Raw genomic sequence first — 9660 nt, forward strand, 5'->3', positions numbered from 1 at the left:
GCTGAGAGGACTTTCCCCTAAAGAGAGGGAAGAGTGCTCACACCTGGATTTCTGGCTGGCAGCCTCCATAGTTACGAGACGATGAATTTCTGTTGTTTTCTCCACAAACACACACACGTTTGTGGAAATATGTTATGGCAGCCTTAGGAAACTACAGCAGTGTGGTAAAGGGTAGTTGGCAGAAGAAGGGGTTGTGGTGTTAGTAGATAATCCCAAGGTATCCTTTGTCGAATTTGTAAGAGGAACTGACTAGCAGGTAGAGTCATAAACACAGAATGGGAGCCAGGTTAGTCTACTCCCTTGACGTTCTGACAAGGTTTCAGAATTTCAATGCCAGGAAGAGTTGCAGGACAAAATCCAGGAATGAGAACAGAAATAATGAGACAGGAGGATAAGCACTCTGTCTTCTATCTAGACAAGCTAATTCCTAAGCATTTTTATCTCTTTCCTGATTCTGCCCGTGAACATCCTACATCCAGAACGCCTGGCACCTCATTCTACTCCAATAATTCATTGCCTTTTCCTCTGTGAAAATGACATGAAGGCATACTCCTTCTTTCTGTCTTTCCTGTTGTTGTTATTTCTGGTGTTGGTGATGTTAGTGGTGTGTGTATGTGTGTATAGAGTGATATTTTCACAATTTTCTATTTTTCAAGTTTTCTTTTAGTGAGAACATGTGCTTGAGATTATTTAAGGAGTGCTTAAATAAAGACAATGGCATGTAATGCATAGCTGGTGGAGTATGAGCTTAAAAAAATAGCAGACATTGATATTAAAGTCTTTTTTATATGTTTTCTGTATTTAAATACAGTAATCTAAAACAATCTGCTATTTGGGGACAATGAGGTCTTCCATGTACTGTATATTTATTTTAGACATGAAGGAAATCAGGGTCTCTGATATGCCAACATTTCTAACTTCATGTTCTGAAGAAAATATGCCTAAAACATATCGTATACAGCCCTAAATTCTTATACAGACTGTATGTTTTCCTCGGTGGCTCAGGACCGACATTGTACAGATCTGCTATTCTGTGTTACACTGTGGTGTTCTGGGGCCTCCTTCCACAATGCCCTGCCGGATGCTGGAGGTTTGCTCCTTCTCCTTGCTGTGAGCTGGCCAGCTGTGCTCTGGCTGTTGCCAGCACACCCTCCTCTCCCAGAACCCTGTCTTTCTTTGGTGCGCTGTTTTTAATCCACTGTGGCCTGGAAATCCAAATAACACAGCTTGTTAGAACTGATCTTGTGCAAGAGCAAATGCCCCCAAGTGAGCATCTGTGATCCCAAGGGATTGTCTTCTGGAATCTGTCCTTTGATGTATATTCGATAAGTGTTAGTGTAAGATTGGCCAGAGAACATTTTCCTTTGCTTCTGAACACTCAGACAGCTCCAACTCACAGGTGAGATGCTTGACAGCACCCAACATAATTCTCTACTTGAAGATGTTTTCTTCCTTTTCATGGTTTCCCTTGTTATACACTATTTTAAAAAAGGTATTATATGTGTGTTTTTATTTCATTTTAAGACACTGTTGGGATAGTAACTGCAGAAATAATTCTTTAGTGTTAAAGTCCCCCTTTCATGGAATTAGCCTGGCCAAATTTTGGATAGTGTTCAGCTTGGGTTAGATTGATTAAGAGTTTGTGTTGTCCTAAATAGTGACTAACACAGCCACCATGTGACAAACCCGGGGTTGACTGGAAAAGAAAAACTACTAGACCAACCCAATTGTGCCAAGAGATGATATTTTATTTTCTTCTTCTCATTTTTTAAAATGAATTCTTTTATTTAACTTTATTATTATTATTATTTTTAATTTATCAGAGAGAGACAGGGAGAAAGAGTGAAATTGAGAAAGCAAGCTTTCAGGTCCAGGAATCAAACTGTGGTCAGTCACGTGGGAGTTCAGTACCCCTAACTATCATACCACCTGCTGACCTCAAGGTGGTATTTTAAATAAAAATATAGCAATAGCAGAAGTCACAGAGAAAAGTCACTGTATCCTAGGATCTCACATTATTTAGGAATCAGGCTGTAGAGTGTCTGTCAGTCTGTAGAGTCTTAAGATGACATTAAAATCAATTGTAGGAATCCCAAAGTTCGAATCAAAAATAAAGTTGAATATTAATCATTTGAATTGGAAAAAAAGTCTTAAGTCCTTTCTCTTAGAAAAAGAATTTCTAGGGGCCAGCAATTGGCCTAAAGGCTATGTTGCTGGACTCCCATGTAGTTGACCATGGTTCGAGTCCCCGATCTGGTGGCTTCATTTCATGCCAGGCGCATGTGCATGCATGCCCAAGATCCTGAGAGAAAAATGGAAAAGAAGGGATTGCAGTGTGGCCATACCCCCTGGGGGGTGATTTCTGGCTTTCTGTCTCTCTGTCTCTCTGTCTTTCTGGCGAGTGCATGTGCCCTATAGCAAAAACCTCTCGAAAAAATTAAAAAGGAAAGAAAAAGAAAAAGAATTTCTAACTTTCCTCATTTCAAAAGCATCAGAGTAAATGGTGAGGGACATAAAATACATATAGGTTTCAAAAGCTAAGTGTAAATGGTCACAGCCCTTAAAAACAGTACAAGTTTAAGAAAATGAGGGCCTTTATATATCATTTGAGAACTCGATGATGATTCTAACTGCAGTTAGGCTTTTAAGTGAGAGTGTGGAAGAATATGGAAGATTTACTGCTGAGTGAAGCAAGCCAGGCTATGAAGGAGAGACACTCCCCACTTAATATATAGCGAGTGTCCACACTCTGTGATTGAAACTGATTGACTAAAGGATACAGAAACACAGTAAATGGATCTGAATACCAGATATAGTGTGTGTGAAAGAGTAGAGTCTGAGGAAGGACATTTAGAAGAAAAATAGAGAGGCAAAGCATTAATGGGACAAAGAAATGTGGTATTATCTGTTGAAGATAATTTTATAGTTTTATCAACTGGACTAGGGAGAAATGTACACATGTTGAAATATTCACTTTGCAAGCTAAATAATGTGATTGAATGTACAAAAAAACATTAAAAAAAATAAATGAGAGTGTGAGCTTGCCGCTGCTTCTCAACTCCCAATTGGATACTGAAGGAAAGGGCTCTTTCTCCTTTTCCTGTTCTGGTGCCTTATTAAAATCATTCTTCTTTCTTCTTTTTACATCTTTCTTTGTGGTAGATGTTCCCCACAGTTCCTGGCCATGAAGAGTGAATAAAAGTCATGCAGAAGAGATTGTGACCCAGCTATAGTGTGTGAGAAATGAGTGATAGGAAGAGAGGGAGAGAAAGAGAGCGTGCACAGCAGTGCAGGATTATGAGTTGTACAGTTATTTCTAGCTTTGAATTGTTTCCAAATCTCATACATTCACAGACAGCTTCGCCAAAGCCCACAGCTGTCATGCATTTTCAACAGATTCCACAGGGCCTAGATGAGGTTCGAAGGCATTCCTTTGCTCTTACACATTAGCTAAAAGGAATTACCGTAACATCTGATATTGTGGAAGTGGGAGATTTGCCATCCTGACCTTGCCCAGAGCGGTCCGGAAATCGGGGTCTGAGAATATATTATCTCATGCGGCCTCTAAAGGTCACCAGGGGCCTGTCGGCGTTAGACAAAACCCAACCACCCAGTATGCTCCGCGTTTGGAGAAACTGGGTTGCTTTGTATGAATGCAGTGGGCTGACACATGTTCCCGTTGCTGCCTGGATGTTTGTCATAGGAAAGGCATGTTCCGCTGGAGGAATTCCCAGCTGTCAATAATGCGCTGATACACCACAGCCAATCATCAGAGGATGAGCCAAGTAAACAGGATGTTCGCAATATGTGTGATTGCATGAGTGTATAACAGAACTTCTGCCCATTTCACAGCCTCATAATGGGATTGACATGCATTGCTTAATCTGCATCTGTCTGTTTAGGGTAGAAACACATAAACACCATGGAAACCATGTGTGAGAAAGCCCTGTCTTTGGCTATATGGGCTGTTGATACAATGGGAGGAAATCTGGTGTAAATTGGGAATGATCATCCCTTTTATAGTATGAGTTTACTTGCTGGGAAGTGCCTTTAAGTCATCCAAACACAGACAAGAAGGAATAATCAGATAATCAGTGCTATTGTGAGTTGACAAAAGGGCCGAGTCTATAAGAGTATTTTTACATACCAGTGGAGTCATCTTCATTCTTTCTTCTTGTAAGACACTCATTAGTTGGGTTATTTATGTAAATGTACAGAAACAAGTCAGAGTTATTCATTGCCCCTTTTGTTTGGAGATGCTACAGCATTTAACTCTTACCATTCTCAAGGTAGAATTGGGAAGAAGTACTGGTTCCTTCAGCATTCGTGTGTTGAATGAGTTTGAAAATAATATCAGATAGCCTGTTAAGTGTTAGACTTTACTCCTCTGAGTATTCTGATCCTTTTTGCTCAAGGTGGCACATTCATTCATGATGACGGTAATAACCTTTCTTGTACATTTCCTATGTGCTACTGTGCTACGAAGGCTTTAACAAATCAATTCTTAATTCTTATAAACAACATATAAGTTGGTACCATTATTATTACTACTTTTTAATTTTTGTTTGCCAGAGGGCACATGTGCTTCCTAGAGAGATACAGAGAGAGAGAGAGAGAGAGTAAGCGAGAAAGCACCCCCATCCCCATGAAGAACGGTCATGTTGTAATTATTTCTCCTTTTATCCTATTTTATTTTTTTTTTGGGGGGGGGCATGTACACCCATGCCAGCATGCTTTTCAAGCTGTTGGGCCTAAGACTCAAACTAGGTAGTAGGCCACATGGGATCCAGTCACTTCAACCACTATGCCATCTGCTGGCCTCGATTATTTTTTTTTTAAGAATTAAAAAGAAAAAATTATCTATATTTATTTATTTTAATTTGACCAGAGAGGGACAGAGTGGGGGGTGGGGGTGGGAATGGGGAGTGAGAAAGCAAGTTGCCAGGCCTGGAACTCGAACTGTGTTTGGCCATGTGGGAGTCCAACGCCCTTAACCATCACGTCACCTGCTGGCCCTGGCCTTGACTATTTTAAAATAAGGAAACTAGGGTTTGCTGAAGTTAGTAGATTTGTTTAAGAAGCTATAGTGTGAAAGATGATTGAACTTAACATCTACTTGTGTACCGAATCCATACACTTAATCATTTCAATATATTACTCTGTTTCATGTAAAATCTTATTCAATTATGGCCTCTGATATTAATTAGTATATAGTCTAATGACATAGGAACAGAATTAATGTCCCCAAATTATTTTGATGTTCTGGGGTCCATCCATTTAGAACCAACCTAGAATGGTTGAAGATTAAGAAACACAACATGGAGCCTTGGTAATAAGTTTTGTCTGTTATTCAATTTTGATCTTTTTAAACATTGCTCAAGATGGACTAACGATTGGACCAGCAGTTAGCGTAATGGCTGTGTCGCTGGACTTCCATGTAGTCCACCGTGGTTCGAGTACCGGACCCGGTGTCTTAAACTCAACGCTTGTGCGTGTCCATTGTTTTTTTATCCAAATAATAGGTATAAAAAGTAATGATTTTCCATAGAATCCATGTATCCTGTGTTGCTCCTGATAAGTACTCAGAAGAACTCACCTGAGGTGGCTTTCAACAGTCTTTATCACCAATCCTTGGATTCTTTTACTCCAAGAGCCCTGTCACCTAGGTATCTAGTCTGTTCTCTAGTCCATTCTCTGGTTCATAGTAGGAAATACCTAAAAGTGGGTAATTTATAAAAATAGAGACTTATTCGGCTCATGGTTTGGAGGTCTGAGGTCCACAGCCCTCTCTGGTGGAGGTTCTGGCTGTGTCACAGTATGGCAGTGGGCAGGAGGCTGTGGTCTCTTTTCCACATGGCTCTCCATTTGCCTGGTTCCTCTTCTCATAAACCACGGACTCAGTCATGGGAGTGCCTCCCTAACCACCCAGTCACCCAGTCACTAATCTCCTCCCAAAGACCCACTTTCCAACATAATCTGGTGGAGGTTCTGGCTGTGTCACAGTATGGCAGTGGGCAGGAGGCTGTGGTCTCTTTTCCACATGGCTCTCCATTTGCCTGGTTCCTCTTCTCATAAACCACGGACTCAGTCATGGGAGTGCCTCCCTAACCACCCAGTCACTAATCTCCTTCCAAAGACCCACTTCCCAACATAACCAATAATATCAAGTTTTTAATCCTCTCAATCCCAACTCTCAACACATACATTTTTGGGGAGATGCATTCAAACCCCAGCATTTGTTAAGTGTTGTCTGCCTGGACTAGAATATGTGCTGTAGAATGGAAACTGCATGGAGCCAGGTATGTTTTGTTCTTTGCCGTGTCTGTATGGCCTAGATCATTGCCTGACACAGGTGAGAGTCTCATGAATATTTGTCAAATAAATGAATGCTATTGTTATGATCATAATCATTACTGTTGCTGTTATTATCATATGTTTCAGACTCAGATACCATGCATTAACAAAACCAGTCTTCAAAATACTGGCAAGATTTCAGCCAAGAGCCTTAAGAAATATATGAGTCCTGCTGATAGAATTTTATAGTTTGTTTGAGCCTCAGAGCATACTGAGTTTAACCTCTTCAATTTATAAGATTCAAGAACTTAAAATACTCTGAGGCCCAGCAATATTTAAGTGATGTAGCCTTGGCCAAGAATGAGCTATTAGGAGATAAGAACTGGGAGGGAGGCTCCAATCCTCTGTTGAGTGAGCACTCTCTCTCCTGTGCTGTACTGAGGTCTAATCTGGATATCAACATGGGTCTCTATTCTGAAGCAGAGCAGACTTTGATACAGGTGGAAACCATGGTTGTATTTCATCACAGAGATTTATTCCTAACTTCTCATCACCTCTTGTTAGTTGGTCATGGTGGTCTTCCATGTTTTTCATAGTAATAGACTTGCTTTTTTGGGGTGATAAAATGTATTCTGGTGACAAGTCATACACAGACATAGCTGAGCATTGTAAGAAGCTTCCAGGGGTCAGAGAGAGCTGCTCCTCTTCAGCTCATTCAGTGAAAATTTGGTACCTTTTCTCAGCTCTGCTAGGAATCTTCACTGGATTTTGGGGATCACTAGAATGTTTCATGTGGGGAGAAAATCAGCAGAAAAAAAAAAAAAAAGTCTATACATGCTATTGTTCCCCAGCTCCTGAGCTTTCTGGAAGGAAAATGTATGAATTCATACCAAAAACATTTATCAAGTAATTATGAGTATAGCAAGAAATATGTGGGTAGACAGAGTTTACAAATGCATTAAATTGCACCTTTTCCCCACCAGGAGTTTACAATATAGCCAAAATATAAACGATCCAAAATTAGTTCTAGTAATACAAATCACAATACTGAGGACATGGAGAGGGAAGATGAGAATAAAATTTTGAGGGAACTTGGAGGAGGAAGATAGCACTTCCAGAGGGGGAACTGGGATGTTCATGGAAGAGGCTATATCTAAAGTGAATCAGTTATATTCTTTCAATTGCCTGTAACTTAGATAACACATATTTAAAGTTGATTATTTAAGGTCTATTTTATGTCATGGTGTCTTACATTCTTACGTTTGCCATATAATAGACTCATATGTATGTAACATAAAAAGGAGTTTACTTAAAGTATTAGTAAGTCTTTTTTTTTGCATAGCCATAATTATAAACATTTCTATGAGTTTAAAAATTATAGTATACCAAAAGAAAAAAAAATTATGTTCCATCCATTCACATGGATTATTTAGAGTCTCTACATACAGGTAGGAATTGAACAATAGATTCTTTTGAACATTTCTGATTTGACTTACATAACTGTTTATGGTCAAACCACAAAGTGTTTCAAAACTAAAGTCCATTATGCCACAGTAAGTCATATCAAAGGGACCCATGAGCAAACCCATGTTTTTTTATACTAAAATTCCCAGAAAACATTTGCAATTGCCTTCACATGCTTTTCTCCCCCTTGTATCTTGTTACTCAGAATAATTTGCTGCATTTGTTTTAAGAGTTGATCTCCTTCCCTAACATTATTTTCAAAAGTATATATAATGCTGGTTAAATAAATAGTTTTGGTTTTAGTAAATATTTTCAATGTATTAAGCATGATATGGTTATTAGAAAATCGAAAGTTTTTAGAAATTGTATTAATGTAAACTATGTGTCATATTTTCCATGTTTCAACCCCAAATTAAATAAATACAAATTATAGAGAAACCATTAGAATGTGCTTTGCATCAGTTCAGTGCAGTGACGGTGTCACTGAACCAACTTAGGTACCAACTGGGATTCTATTACTTACCACCAGAAAAGCCAATATCTGACCATGAGGTTTGTTGAAGAGGAAAGCTGTATAGTGGGTGAAGTCAACTGCGAGACAGACTGCCTTGGGGAATGTGAAGGGACTTTTGTAGAGAAATCATTTCTATCCAAGTCTTCCATTAAGTGTGCTTATGCAAATGAAGGCTTGACCTTGTGCAGGTCTGGTGGGCTAATTCAAGCCCCAGTCCCATTGGTCCATTAAGTTTTGTATTGAAAACTGCCACTGTTGTAATTGGTGGCTTTGTTGCAGCCAGTATCTTCATTCTTTCCCAGCAGTTGAGGAGTCAACTTTAGGTCACTGACCCTTTTCAACATATATGTCCTTCACGCAAACTTACAAAACTAGGTTTTTCTTACTTAGGGTAGTTCTGGCTGGTTAAAATGGCTCTTCATTTTCTAATTTCCCCCCACCATTTTTTTTTACTCTGTTTCTGGTCACTGGTAAGTTGCGTGCAGTATGACTTTTTCTCCTTAGTGTCTATTTCATCTTGTTTCCCTGTTGGTTTTCTTCCTTAGGTTGGTTGATCTACCCATTTGGTTTGCTCGCTCCTTAAGCTATGATGGCGGCCATAGCCTCTTGTTTCTTGCTTGGATCATGTGGACAGATGTGCTGACTGAACGTTTTAACTAGCACACTTACTCTGGCTTCTTCTGAAGCTGATTAAGCTACCCAAACAATACTATGTTTCTCAGAAGAACAAAGGAAAGGCAAAACCAGAAAGATGGATAAAATAGAGCCAGTAGGGAAGATGTCTTCCAGCTTTAACAGAACACAAGAACAATGGTGTTCAGTGGCTTAGGGGAACCACATTCTTTCATGCTGAAAGAACATGAAAACGGCTTACTAAAAGCATGTGTCCTGTGTCTTGCTATTATAATTAGTTTTCACACGAATTAGTTTTAGTCCAGATTAACCATTACTATTTGGGTAGACAAATTAAATTTTGTAGAAATATCTTGGGACAGGTTTCCTGAGGTCAAGAAAAAAATGAGTATAGTATGGAGGCTAATAGTATTACCATATATTTTTAGAGCTTTCATTATGTCAAAGAGACTTACTTAAAGAATAAACATTTATGCAAGACATAGCCCTTGCTTAGGAAAACTTGTGCACCACGGCTGAAGTTGGTGAGATCTTCTCTTCATGGCCGAAGGAAGTCAAGAGTATATTCCAAATTGAGAGAGTTTCCTGGTTGATAAAAGACTTTTAGAAATGAAAGGACCTTCAGAAATCATCTATTCCTCCCAACTTATTTTATGAATAGGGTAATTGTATTGTGATTTGTTCAAGAAGACCCCCCCTTGGGAACCAGCAGTTAGCGTAATGGCTATGTCGCTGGACTCTCATGTAGTCGACCG

The 9660-nt window shown here is 39.3% G+C and overlaps 1 long non-coding RNA gene across 1 annotated transcript in view; it reads left to right on the forward strand.

Annotated features, from left to right (window-relative positions):
• LOC102485467 (uncharacterized) overlaps positions 1 to 9660 on the forward strand; it is a 21535-nt gene that overhangs the window by 10095 nt on the left and 1780 nt on the right. The window lies entirely within an intron of this gene.

The sequence above is a fragment of the Tupaia chinensis genome, unplaced genomic scaffold, assembly GCF_000334495.1.
Source record: "Tupaia chinensis unplaced genomic scaffold, TupChi_1.0 Scaffold000362_1, whole genome shotgun sequence".
Taxonomy (NCBI): Eukaryota; Metazoa; Chordata; class Mammalia; order Scandentia; family Tupaiidae; genus Tupaia; species Tupaia belangeri.